Source organism: Danio rerio, chromosome 10 (genome assembly GCF_052040795.2).
Source record: "Danio rerio strain M-AB ecotype USA chromosome 10, GRCz13ab, whole genome shotgun sequence".
NCBI classification, from domain to species: domain Eukaryota; kingdom Metazoa; phylum Chordata; class Actinopteri; order Cypriniformes; family Danionidae; genus Danio; species Danio rerio.
In genome coordinates this window covers 49,470,001-49,484,111 of record NC_141030.1, presented here as the reverse complement: position 1 = coordinate 49,484,111, position 14,111 = coordinate 49,470,001, and the positions used below count along the sequence as shown (strand labels likewise).

The window sequence follows — 14,111 nt, the reverse complement described above, 5'->3', positions numbered from 1 at the left end:
CATGCATGCACACACACACACACGCACGCACATACACACACACACACACAGGCTTCCTGTGTTCTGGTCATTCATGAACACTGTGACTGCACTGCTGTCCTCCAATCATATCCACGCAGCCAATCACAGAGCTCGATCTGACCTTCAGCACCTGAGGAGCTCTCCAGTGAGCGCACACACACACACACACACACACTCACCCACACATGCATGCAAGCAAATATATGCACACACACACACACACACACACACACGCACACACCCACACACACACCCACACACACACACACACACACACACACACACACACACTCACCCACACATGCATGCAAGCAAATATATGCGCACACACACACACACACACACACACACGCACACACACACCCACACACACACACACACACACACACACACACACACACACACACAGCGCCCATCTCAGAGCTCCACACAGGGTCCATGTTAGCAGCAACAGCTGAGAGCGCTAAAAACAGCAGCAGCAGCACACACTCTATAAATAGCCCATACAGCACACACTGACGTCACACACACACACACACACACACAGAGACAGAGAGAGGGCTGCAGTGTGATGCAGCCGCGGGGGAAAGGAAAGCGTTCGGCACTATTACAGCAGATCTGAAGAGCTACAACATAGCAGAACACTGAACACACACACACACACACACACATCTGAACTGATCATACTAAAGACACACACACACACACACACACAGAGATGACCTGGTCATTCTCAAAACACACACACACACACACACACACACACAAGCTGTTCATACTGAAGTGTAGTTTATTGATGATGTAATGTGGAGAGGATCAGGTGATTATGATTGATCACAGCCGGTCCTGCATTATCCAATTCATGATTGACCAATCAGACGATTCCTAAGCCACTATAAACACCCTCAGCTCCACATCACAGCCATCTTGGTTTTGAAGAATCCCCCCTTCCACCCCTACTCCTTCTCCTTTCCTAGATGGGTGGCACGGTGGCCCAGTGGTTATCACTGTTGCTTCACAGCAAGAACGTCACTGGTTCTAGTCCTTACCAGGCCAGCCGACGTTTCTGTGCTGAGTTTACACGTTCTCCCCGTGCTCACATGTGTTTCCCCCAGTTTCCTCTCACCGTCCAAAAACATGCAGCTTAAGTGAATTGCCTAATCCACATCAGCACAGACATGCTCCTAGTCAGTAGTTCTCTCTTAAGAGCGATCACTATCTGTTCATCAGCTACTACAGCAGGGGAGATCTCCAGATCTACCACAGCTCAAACTCCCCTCTCGTCCTTTAAACAGGAGGGAGCCCTGGGCTCAAGGATCTTATGAGCTCAGGGCTCTCTCCCGGGACAGCATGATGAACACGCTTTATAATCAATCATCAGCTGAGGGTGAACTCTTGAAAACACACACACACACACACACACACTCACACACACACACACACACACACACACACACACTGCAGAACAGCAGGGCTGTGGGATTAATCGAAACACAATCGTGATTTTAATGATTGTGATTAGCCAATCGTGAGAGGCTGCCATATGAAATATGTGTTATTCAATTTCCCCCGCTCAGAGCAAACGCGTGACTGCTGTGTGTGTGTGTGTGTGTGTGTGTGTGTGTGTGTGTGTGTGTGTGTGTGTGTGTGTGTGTGTGTGTGTGTCAGTCTGATGGCCAATAGAGTGAGCCCACTTTCATTCTGTCCAGTCAGAAATAGGTCAGCCGAACTATGTGGAACGCCCCTGATGGAGACAGACAGGGCAGAGCGGGCGAGTGATGATGACGTCTCCACATCAGAGAAGAGCAGGACATTGCTAATGTGGGAACTCTGTGATTTCAGTGGCAGACACTGAACAAACACAACAGCTCATCTGCAGGAAGAGTCGCCCAGCATGAGGAAATACATCAACCAGCAGCGACCTGTGAGGAGCGTCCTGCTGAACCACTGAGAGTCCTGCTAATGACACTGAATCTGGATCAACAGTGCAGTATAACGCCCGACATGCTCCAGCCGTGTTGGTCTGCCAGCGTCCTGTACATGTCTGATCATTCCTCTGGTGTCTGTGTCAGCAGCTGGACGTCTCCCTCAGTGGAGCTCCGCGTGTGTACAGACAGGTGAGGGGAGTTTGCTGTTGGCTCTGGGGAATGTGAGCGCTTCATTTCTCCATATTTACAGATCAGTGAGATTAAATGTTGGAGTAGGCTAATGTCTCCTCAGCTTCTGTTCTTGATGAACACTCGCTGCAGTTCAGCAGTAAGAAGCTACCATACAGATTATTGAGGCGAAGCTGGACTACACAATCCAACCCCAATAACATGATCACCATTAGATCTGTTCCCTGATCAACACTGAACACACCTGAGCAATACACACACACTGGAATGACTACACACACACACACACCTGTGATCTGCTCAACACTGCATTATTGATGATCACCACCATATTAGGATTAATGTGATGTTATATATGAGCAGGAGTGAGGGGCCATGTCTGACACACACCAGCTGAACGAGTCCTCCTCCTCCTCCTCCTCCTCCTCCTCCTCCTCCTCCTCCTCCTCCTCCGTGTGGTTTATGATGGAGCATATCTGCTCAACATGTAAATATGTGAAGATCTCCTGTGCAGATCTGTGTTCAGCTCACTCATCAACAACACTTCAGCTCTTACAGGAGGAGGAAACACCCTGACAGACCTTCATCTTCATCACCATCATCATCTTCATCACCATCATCATCTTCATCACCATCACCTAAATCATCTTCATCATCATCATCATCATCATCATCATCATCATCTAAATCAGCATCATCATCATCATCATCATCATCATCATCTAAATCATCTTCATCATCACCATCATCACCATCATCTAAATCATCTTCATCATCATCATCATCATCATCATCTAAATCAGCATCTAAATCAGCATCATCACCACCATCATCATCATCATCATCATCATCATCACCACCATCATCATCATCATCATCTAAATCATCTTCATCATCTTCATCATCACCATCATCATCATCATCACCATCATCATCTAAATCATCTTCATCTTCATCATCACCATCATCATCACCATCATCTAAATCATCACCATCATCACCATCATCATCATCATCATCCTCATCTACTCCAGAATGAGCTCAAATCTGGAGTCTGCTGGAGGAGAGTGGAGCTGTGAATGTGGACATATGCACTGACAGCTGTGACAAAACAACACGAGAGAGTGTTGGAGGAGGACACACTCTCAATATCAGCACAATGACGTCTGCTGCATGACAACACACACACACACACACACACACACACACACACACACACACACACACCGGTCGACCGGTTCCTCTGACAGCAGCACGGGTGACACTTTCACTCCCAATGAAACCGGTCCGTCTGCATGCCACACACACACACACACACACACACACACACACACACACACACACACACACACACACACACACACACACACACACACACACACACACACACACACACACACACACACACACACACACACAAGAGGGAGCAGGATCTCCATCAGCAGTCACTGCTTCAGGGCTGTCACAATAACACTGTAAAAACACACTCTATTGTATTTACACAAACGCACGCACACACACACACACACACACACACACTCACACGCACCTGTTAACCTGTTTTCAGTACAGTATGTACAGTCAGGCCTGAAATGACTCAAATTGCTGGCAGATTCTGTTCTGATTAAAGCAGCTGTAGTTGATCCAGCATGTGTGTGTGTGTGTGTGTGTGTGTGTGTGTGTGTGTGTGTTCGTCTCTCCCAGTAGATGAGGAGATGATCTATTAGAGCCTCCGTGTGGAGGAATGAACCTTTATCCACATTCCTCAGAGGTGCTCATGAATACACAGATGTGCTGGACGCTCACTCTGATGCTTTAATACAGACGACCCACCAGGAGGTCCCGACCCCCACTTTGGGAACCACTGCTCTAGAGCAGCCGGAACACTGTGCTGATCACGAGAGACGCCAGGAAACACCCACGGGTCAGCACCAAGACTAGGCATGGGCTGGTATTAGGTTCTGGCGGTCAGTGGCAGGTTTAGGCATGGGCAATATGGGCGATTGCCCCTGTGGCATCTTGCTGGGGGGCAGCATGTGGAGACGGTGACGGGGAGAAAAACTGAGCCCCAGTAAAAGCTTTGAGATGCCGTTTACTTTATGCAGGCAGGTGTTTGTGTTTCTCTGTGTCGAGTTTCTCCGCTGGTGTTTTGTTTGTTCTGAACGATTCCTGGATGTACAAGTGGCTCAAACTCCTCATTTTGAGGCAGGAACTGGCGGACGAGCAACAACTTTAACCATGAGGTAAACACAGAACATCAGTGTCCATCTGGAGCTCCTTCACTGGACTCCACTATTGTAAACCCTCGCTGTATCGGGCTCGTGCAGCTCTCACCTCCGCTCACGCTCATCAGCGATACCAAGCCAACCAATCACAGAGCTTGCGCTACGCGTCGCTGTGAAGTGACATTTTGTAAGAGGTGTAGCATACGCATGCAGACGTATAAATCAACCCAGAATAAAGACGTCAGGGGCCGTTCACATGCAGCGACGAGCACCCGAAACAACGCTGGCGAAATCAAACTGACGCATGCACACAGAAAACCATTCCCGCACACCTCACCACACGCTGCTCTGCTCCCGGTGTCAATACCGGCTGTTTACAGTCACGTCGATAACATCTGCGCGTCTATAAAAGCACAGTCTATAGGACCATCTTATTTTGACTAAGCCTGGCCACGAAGCAGAGAAGAGGCATCATGAGTCAGGGAGGCCGAGAGCAGGGCCAGACTCAATCTGCACACGCGCTTTGCCATTTCTGCAGAGAACTTTGCTAAAAACCTGCCGATTTATGCGGAATGATTTTGGGAGTTTCATAACTAAAACCTTAAAATACATAAAGATAATAACAGAATAATAAATAAAGAATAATAGCTTTTTAACTTTTATTTTATGTTTAAAATGCAAATCCAACTAGATCCTCTTTATTTGGTGAACTAAGCAAGTCTCTCATATATTATATGAACTAAAAGACAGAAAACATTACTGCACACACTGTATTATTAATAAATCATATCAATATTTTCATATTAGTCAATAATATTGCTCAAATTAATTAAAAACTGAATTAATATAGATGTACACACATTTACTCAAGTAAATAAACAGAACTAATGATGGGCTGAACATCAGCAGAACTCTGCCTGTGCGAGTCAGGTCAAACTCGACAGATATTTCCATTCAGCATGTGCATTTCTATATTCTACAGTACTCTCATTAATATTGATGACGCTGATCTTTCCACTTCACTGCAGTTGCGTCCTTTACATTGTTGTCCAGTTCCATGTAGGATTGATTTCTGTAAATTTAGAATAATAATTGTATATTATTAATAATACTGAGCACTATATTGGCCAGTACGGGGTTGCGGCTGGAAGGGCATCCGTATAGGGTGATTCGCCCAGAGTGCCATTTAAACTAGAGCCGCCTCTGCTGATACTCTGGATAAAGATATGCCGGTGTTGTGATTATTCGGTGTTTTTCATGTCTGGGATGATGTCCATGAACACAACATCTTTATTTTAGGAAACATTTGAAATATTTCGGACCAGCAGCTTTTAATGTAGAGGCTCCTTTTCTGCCCGAACAACTAAACCAAAGAATGATGAAACAAACTAAACTGAAGCTTGCATATACCTCAGGAACAGTTCAACACAAAACTCTGACGGTTCTAAAACCTTGACTTTACCAAACCGCGAAAAACCTTGAAACAATCATCATTCATTCATTCATTCATTCATTCATTCATTCGTCTTCTTTTGAGTCCCTTTATTCATCAGGTGTTGCCACAGCGGAATGAACCGCCAACGATTCCAGCATATGTTTTACACATCGGATGCCCTTCCAGCTGCAACCCACTACTGGGAAACAACCATACACACTCATTCTCACACACACACACACACACACACTCATACACTAGTGCCAGTGTAGTTGATCAGTTCCCCTATAGCGCATGTGTTTGGACTGTGGGGGAAACCGGAGCACCCGGAGGAAACCCACACCAACACGAGGAGAACATGCAAACTCCACACAGAAACACCAACTGACCCAGCCGAGACTCAAACCAGAGACCTTCTTGCTGTGAGGGGAATGTGCTACCCACTGTGCCACCATGTTGCCCACCGGTTATCATCCCACACCTGACTCAGAGCGTCCTGATGACTGTGGGCCGCAGTAATGCTGATCAGGACACAGGAGACGTCTGCTGCTGCTGGAGCCTTCATATGGTGTAAACAGGAGAAGTCTTCACCCCGCAGAACACCACGCTGGTGGGAACCCGATGGTTTGGGGTGTTTTCCAGCCGGTGAAACAGAGAACTGCTCACCATGAAGAAGCAGAAGCAGAAGCAGATCAACCCTCAGGCAGAGGAACCCGGCCCTGACACCGGCGGACATGTCAACACCACGACCACGCGAAACACTCAGCAGAAGAGGTGAAGACCGGGTTAGCAGACACAAACATCAATGCTTTAAAGTGGCCTAGTCAGAGTCCTGACCTAAACCCAATTGAGCATCTGTGGAAGAGTTGAAGATGAGGATGATGAAGGAGAGAGAGCTGCTCATGGCTGAGGATGAAGGAGCAGCTACAGCAGGGGTCTGAGCACAGCCACGCCCACTGAAGGCGGATCTGCTGATCAGGCAGTGGAGGACACTGGACACACCACTGACTGAACACACACACACACACACACACAAGAGCTGAGGCATACCTCCTCCACAATGACACACACATACACACACACACACCTGTCTAAAACTCCTGTTAGAAGCAGAACTCATCACTGACTGAAGCTGCCAGAAACACACACACACACACACACACACACACACACACACACACAAAGCTGATGTGAATCACGCCTTGAGATCAGTTTGTGTTTGGTTGTGTGTGTGTGTGTGTGTGTGTGTTTGGACAAACTTGAGCGTCTGTCAGTCTTCAAGTTTGTGTGTTGGTTTGGACAGGTTTGTGTATGCAAGTATGTGTTTAAGTGTGTGTGTGTGTGTGTGTGTGTGGACAGGTGTGCATGTTTATGTGTGTCTGTGTCTGCGTGTGTGGGTGTGTTTAGAAATGCTTGCATGTGTGTGTGTTTGTACAGGTTTGTGTGTATGTTTGTGTGAGAACAGGCTTGTGTGTGTGTGTGTGTGTGTGTATGGAGCAACAGAAGCAGAAGCAGACGCTGGCAGTGTGTGTGTGTGTGTGTGTGACGCTGACATCACCGCTAACCGCTTCTTCTTCTCCTCCATCTTACTGAGGCAGCGCTGCTCCAGAATCTCTCTCTCTCACGCACACACACGCACACACACACCTGTATGCTGGCGCTCCTCTAGCCCATGCCTTGAGCTGTGCACGCCTCATTCCTCACGCTGCCTGACGGTGATCCTCCTCAGCTCAGCTCAGCTCCTCCAGAAATGAAGCCGTCGCTCTTCATCTGCTCCTCCAGCACAGCCCTTTCCTCTGCCTCAGTCCTGTAAGCTCTGTTGCCATGGAAATGCTAAAGGCTGCTCTGTGACTGGTTGGGGCGGGAGTGATGAAAGCGCAGCTCTGGTAGCCCCGCCCCCCTAAGGCTGCCATTGGCTGCTTATGAGTGATTGACAGCTGCTGGGTCGACTTCAACATTACAAAGCATCAATGGAGGAGCAGAGCGTTGATTAATGAGGAGAATAAAGCAGCGGGAGGAGTCTCTGAACACACACACACACACAACAGCATCTACACTCTTATTGGTAGCGGAGAGTAATTCAATTGGCCAAGACTGTTCATATTGATCATATTTTCACTCTGATATGTATATGCATGTGTTATATACTCCACACACATATATATATATATATATAATAACAACAATAAATATTATTACATTAATAATATAATTCTAATAACAGAAATAATAATAAAATAATGATTAATATTATTACTACTACTAGTAAATCAACTCTTATAAAAATAGTATTGTTATTAATAATAATGACATTCATCATCATCATCATATTTGATTGTTACTATTATTAGTAGTAGCAGTGTTATTGCCACTATCAGCATGATTCTGGAACACGTGTGTGTGTGTGTGCTGCTGTGATTCTGACTGCTGTAGCTGGAATAACTCTCATCATTCAGTGGAGTGATATGGAGCCGCACTAAACCTGCCGGAACTACTTTAGCTGTGTCTTTATCTGACAATAACCAAACAGCTGAGCGTGAGCATCAGCCAATCAGAGTGCAGCGTTCAGCAGGGGTGGTGAAATCTTCAGCTGTGTGTGGGAATGTGGTCGGTGTGGAGAAACCGGCGTGACGATATCAGTCAGAATGAAGAGCGTCACTGAAGGCGTGTTCAGGTCCATGAGTGCTTCATCATTGTTTTAACGACGTCAGTTTGACATTCCTCAGCGAGTGTGTGTGATGAAGAGCTCAGACTCAAACACATCTGCAATCTTCACATGCTGGCGTTTCTGTGTGGAGTTTGCATGTTCTCCCCGTGTTGGCGTGGGTTTCCTCCACAGTCCAAACACATGCGCTATAGGGGAACTGATCAACTACACTGGCCGTAGTGTATGAGTGTGTGTGTGTGTGTGTGTGTGTGTGTGTGTGTGCTGGTCTAGAGAGGAGGTGTGTTAAGGCTTGTTGTAGATTAAAGCAGCGTCAGGCTGTGAACACGTCTGGAGGCCAGTCCAGCTGAAGATCTGCACACATCCACAGCTGAACACACTGCATGAGAACATCTGTCTCCTGAGAACAACCCCTCTGAAGAGCTGCAGAACAACACACACATCAGAAACACCAGCAGTGTGTGTGTGTGTGTGTGTGTGTGTGTGTGTGTGTGTGTGTGTGTGTGTGTGTGTGAGGGCAGGAGGAGAGAGAGCTGGACTACTGAAACAGGTTTAATACTTTATTTCAGGACTTTATTATTGCCGGCAGCTCAAAGATGGAGAATGCAGACTCGAGCGCTGCTCAGGGGACGTGTCAGACTCTGGAGTCTTCTGAGGGTCTCGTCTGAGCATCACATGATCAAGCGTCACACACTCTCTGAGCTCCACTGTTCAGCGCTTTGACTTTACCTGAGCCTCAACACAGACACGCATCACTGATCTGTGTGTGTGTGTGTGTGTTTTACAGAAATGTTACAGAGTGTGTGTTCAGGAAATGATGCGGACGGTGACGAGCAAACACACACACACACACACACACACAGCTCTACTATAAGAGTGATGTCGAAAAACAGGAAATATGTCTGCGTATGTTTGACATTTCACATCCTTCCAGAGACCTGCTGACAGCACACACACACGCGCACACACACTCATCTGTCAGCAGCTCCTCCAACACACACGGCCAGAAACTGCAGCGTTCAGTTTAATTGATTAGAGGAGCTCTGGTGTGTCCATCCTGCTGACAGAACACACACACACACACTTAATCCAATACACAACACACACAGGCTCAGAACATGCACATAAACTCTTAAAACACACACACTCACTCTGAACACACACACATACACCTGCTGGCTAGCACCAAATTACACACACACACATGGAGACATGCATGCACATACACACACACACACGGAGACGTGCATGCACATACACATCCACACACACACAGGCTCAGAACACACACACACACACACACACACACACACACACACAGACTCCAGAAACACACACAAATCACAGAGCTTGAACACACACACACAGCCACTCTCACATAGTCTCTGAACACACACACACACACACACACACACACACACACACACACACACACAGTCAGCGTGATGAGGACCAGTGTATTTGTGGAGGCGCTGCTTAAGTTCAATTACTGTAATAAATCAGTCAGAGCTCACACACACACACACACACACAGAGAGAGACAAACACACACACACACACACACACACACACACAGAGAGACAAACACACACACACAGCTGTTAGCGCTGCTTTTACAGGAATTTAGAAGAGCACACAGACTACAGCTGCAGAACACTGACACACACACACACACACACACACACTATAGGAGATTAACTAAACTGGCTGTAGTGCAGTATAGTGTATGAGAGTGTGTGTGTGTGTGTGAATGAGTGTGTATGGGTGTTTTCCAGTACTGGGTTGCAGCTGGAAGGGCATCCACTGTGTAAATCATATGCTGGAATAGTTGTCGGTTCATTCTGCGGTGGCGACCCCTGATGAATAAAGGGACTCAGCTGAAGGAGAGTGAGTGATGATGAACACTGAACACATCTGCAGGAGTTCAGTCGCGTTACTTTGCCATGCAAATATCTGCTGGATAACCCATGCAAATCTGACAACATCTCAATATAATGCAAATCACACACACACACACACACACACACACACACACACACACACTCACACACACACACACACACACACACACACACACACTGAGACAGAGAGAGAGGAACTTCAGGGAACCGCAGACCAATACACATTACACACACGATTGCACAAAGACAGACACACAGTGTCTGACACACACACACATATACACACATATACACATATACACACACACACACGCACGCACACACACAGACGTGCAGATGTGTGAGTGCAGCGCTCCTCATGCTGTCTGCTGTTCAGTCCTGCATCACCTCAGGGGAAAATCAATCAATGATCCATAATCACATTCAAGAGTCCAGAAACACTCAGAGCAGGAGGAGTGCAGAACCGCCATGGGGAGCATCAGTGACCAATCAGAGCAGACCGGGTCATCATCAGACCAATAAGAGTACAACAGGTCATTTGCACCAATAAAAGCAAACTTGGCCATCAGTGGACCAATGAGAGGAGACTGGGTCATCAGTGGACCAATAAGAGCAGACTGGGTCATCAGTGGACCAATAAGAGCAGACTGGGTCATCAGTGGACCAATAAGAGCAGACTGGGTCAACAGTGGACCAATAAGAGCAGACTGGGTCATCAGTGGACCAATAAGAGCAGACTGGGTCATCAGTGGACCAATAAGAGCAGACTGGGTCAACAGTGGACCAATAAGAGCAGACTGGGTCATCATCAGACCAATAAGAGTACAACAGGTCATCATTTGCACCAATAAAAGCAAACTTGGGCATCAGTGGACCAATGAGAGGAGACTGGGTCAACAGTGGACCAATGAGAGCAGACTGGGTCAACAGTGGACCAATAAGAGCAGACTGGGTCATCAGTGGACCAATAAGAGCAGACTGGGTCATCAGCAGATGGACCAATCACAGCAGACCATCAGGGTCATCAGTGGACAAATCAAAGCAATGCAGTGCAGCTGAAACTGGTGGTCAGCGTGCGCCAGCGCTGTGTCATCATCATCACTCTGCTGTAGTCATGGTGTGACAGTACACTTACTGAAGAAGCACACTAAAGCTCTCAGAACACGACCAAACTACTGAAGAGTCCAGCTCAATACAGGAGAATCATCCAAACTCTGATCAGTTTATAACCATATGCTAACGGTCTAATCCGACTCAATGATCTATGCTAAGCTAAGCTAAAGTGCTCCCGCCACACCTGGAGATCAGCTGAAGGGATTCACACATGGTCAAACTCAGCTGTTGACCTCTGAGAGAGCAGAGTCTATCCCGGACATAATGAGGCTACTGTCACTTTAAGAGCAGCGGCGTCTCCTGATGCACTCATTAATGACAGCGCTGCGGGTGGTGGTGAGGGGTACTGCAGCACTCGCTGTACAACTGTAAGTGGGACACACACACACACACACACACACACACACACGTGTACACCTCCAGAAGATGAGGAGGTTTAGAGTGGTCAGCAGCTCCAGAGTTTGTGAATTGAGGACGAGGTCAGCTGCAGAAACACTCTTCATTTACTCCAGCAAACCTGCTGAGCTTCATCATCACGGCCCTCTGTGTGTCCAGGAGCTGTATACAGTGCTGGAACACCAGAGCTGTGCGCAACGCTGACCTGCAGGAGCCACTTACAGGTGCTGGTTACTCCTTCCGACAGGTACTCAGTTAACTTGGGCGGCACGGTGGCGCAGTGGTTAGCACTGTCACCTCAGAGCAAGAAGGTCTCTGGTTTGAGTCTCGGCTGGGTCAGTTGGTGTTTCTGTGTGGAGTTTGCATGTTCTCCCCGTGTTGGCGTGGGTTTCCTCCGGGTGCTCCGGTTTCCCCCACAGTCCAAACACATGCGCTATAGGGGAACTGATCAACTACACTGGCCAGAGTGTATGAGTGTGTGTGTATGGGTGTTTCCCAGTGTTGGGTTGCAACTGGAAGGGCATCCACTGTGTAAAACATGCTGGAATAGTGGGTGGTTCATTCCACTGTGGCGACCCCAGATTAATAAAGAGAGTAAGCCGGAAAGATGAATGAATGAATGCTGGACTCACTCCAGACATTTATTAAACTGAAAGATTAAAACAGGAATAATGTAGAGTAATAATCAGAACATTCCCTTCTGTTACTCGCTGATGCTCAACTATTTTCATTAATTAATGAAACCATAATAGAGTTAGAGATGAAAACAGAGATGACACACACACACACACACACACACACACACACACACACACACACTCTTCAGAATCGGTGGCTATTTGTAAGTTTTGTGAGTTATATAAACCAGAAACCCACACGACTCTCCTGCCAACACCAACACACTTCCGGCGGCAGAGTATTTCTGGACCCATGGCAGGAGAGTCCAAACACACACACACACACACACACACACACACACACACGCACACACACACACACACACACACACACACAGCTGATTTATTAATGCTGCAGATATACAGTGTCTGGCATGCAGTGGGTCGAACGGCTCCGTTTCAGCATCACATCATCCTACAGTTACGCTAATTATACTGTACACACACACACACACACACACACACACACACACACACACACACACACACACACACACACACACACACACATTTAGCAGACGCTTCTATCTAAAGCAGTTTTTAAAAAGCTGCACACAGACTGAACAGAGAGCAGCAGTAGTGTACACTCACCGGCCACTTTATTAGGTACACCTTCACTAGTGCCGGGTCGGACCTCTTTTGTCTTCAGATCTGCTTTAATCCTTCATGTCAAAGATTCAGCAAGCTACTGGAAATATTCCTCAGAGATTTTGCTCCATATTGTCATGACAGTATCACACAGTTGCTGCAGATTTGTCGGCTGCACATCCATGATGCCAATCTCCCGTTCCACCACATCCCAAAGCTGCTCTATTGGATTGAGCTCTGGTGACTGTGGAGGCCATTTGAGTACAGTGAACTCATCGTCATGTTCAGCAGTCTGAGATGATTGAGCTTTATGACATGCTGCGTTATCCTGCTGGAAGTAGCCATCAGAAGATGGAGACACTGTGCTCATAAAGGGATGGACATGGTCAGCAGCAATACTCAGGTAGGCTGTGGCGTTGATGCTCAATTGGTACTAATGGACCCAAAGAGAATCTCCCCCACACCATTACACCACCAGCTGCTGTAGCCCATCCGCCCCAAGGTTGGCCGTGTTGTGTGTTCAGAGATGCTCTTCTGCAGAGCTCGGTTGTGACGAGTGCTTATTTGAGTTACTGTTGCCTTTCTATCAGCTGGAACCAGTCTGGCCATTCTCCTCTGACCTCTGACCCACAGGACTGCCGCTCACTGGATATTTCCTCTTTGTCGGAGCATTCTCTGTAAACCCTAGAGATGGTTGTGCGTGAAAATCCCAGTAGATCAGCAGTTTCTGAAATACTTGGAGCAGCCCGTCTGGCAGCAACAACCATGCCACGATCAGAGTCTCTTAAATCCCCTTTCTTCCCCATTCTGAAAACTAGTGTTAACGAGCAGCAGGACAGGTGTACCTAAGGCTGCTTTCACACCTGTGAATTGATTCAGTTGTTCTGAAACAGAGATTAAAATTGTTACAGTGTTGCTCTTTGCTCTTGGAGCGGTTCACTTTCACACTGCAAAGTTTCTAATCGGACCAAAA

The 14,111-nt window shown here is 47.2% G+C and overlaps 1 protein-coding gene across 9 annotated transcripts in view; it reads right to left on the bottom strand.

Annotated features, from left to right (window-relative positions):
- The window catches only part of pitpnm2 (phosphatidylinositol transfer protein, membrane-associated 2), a 72,217-nt gene that overhangs the window by 52,200 nt on the left and 5,906 nt on the right, over positions 1-14,111 (bottom strand). For 3 of the 9 annotated variants that reach the window (XM_087271237.1, XM_087271240.1, XM_087271242.1), the window contains exon 1: positions 7,446-7,550. The exons of the other annotated variants lie outside the window; for them this stretch is intronic. The gene's annotated coding sequence lies outside the window, so the exon portion shown is untranslated. Of the gene's footprint in view, positions 1-7,445; positions 7,551-14,111 lie in introns of those variants that run through there. 9 annotated transcript variants of the gene reach the window in all.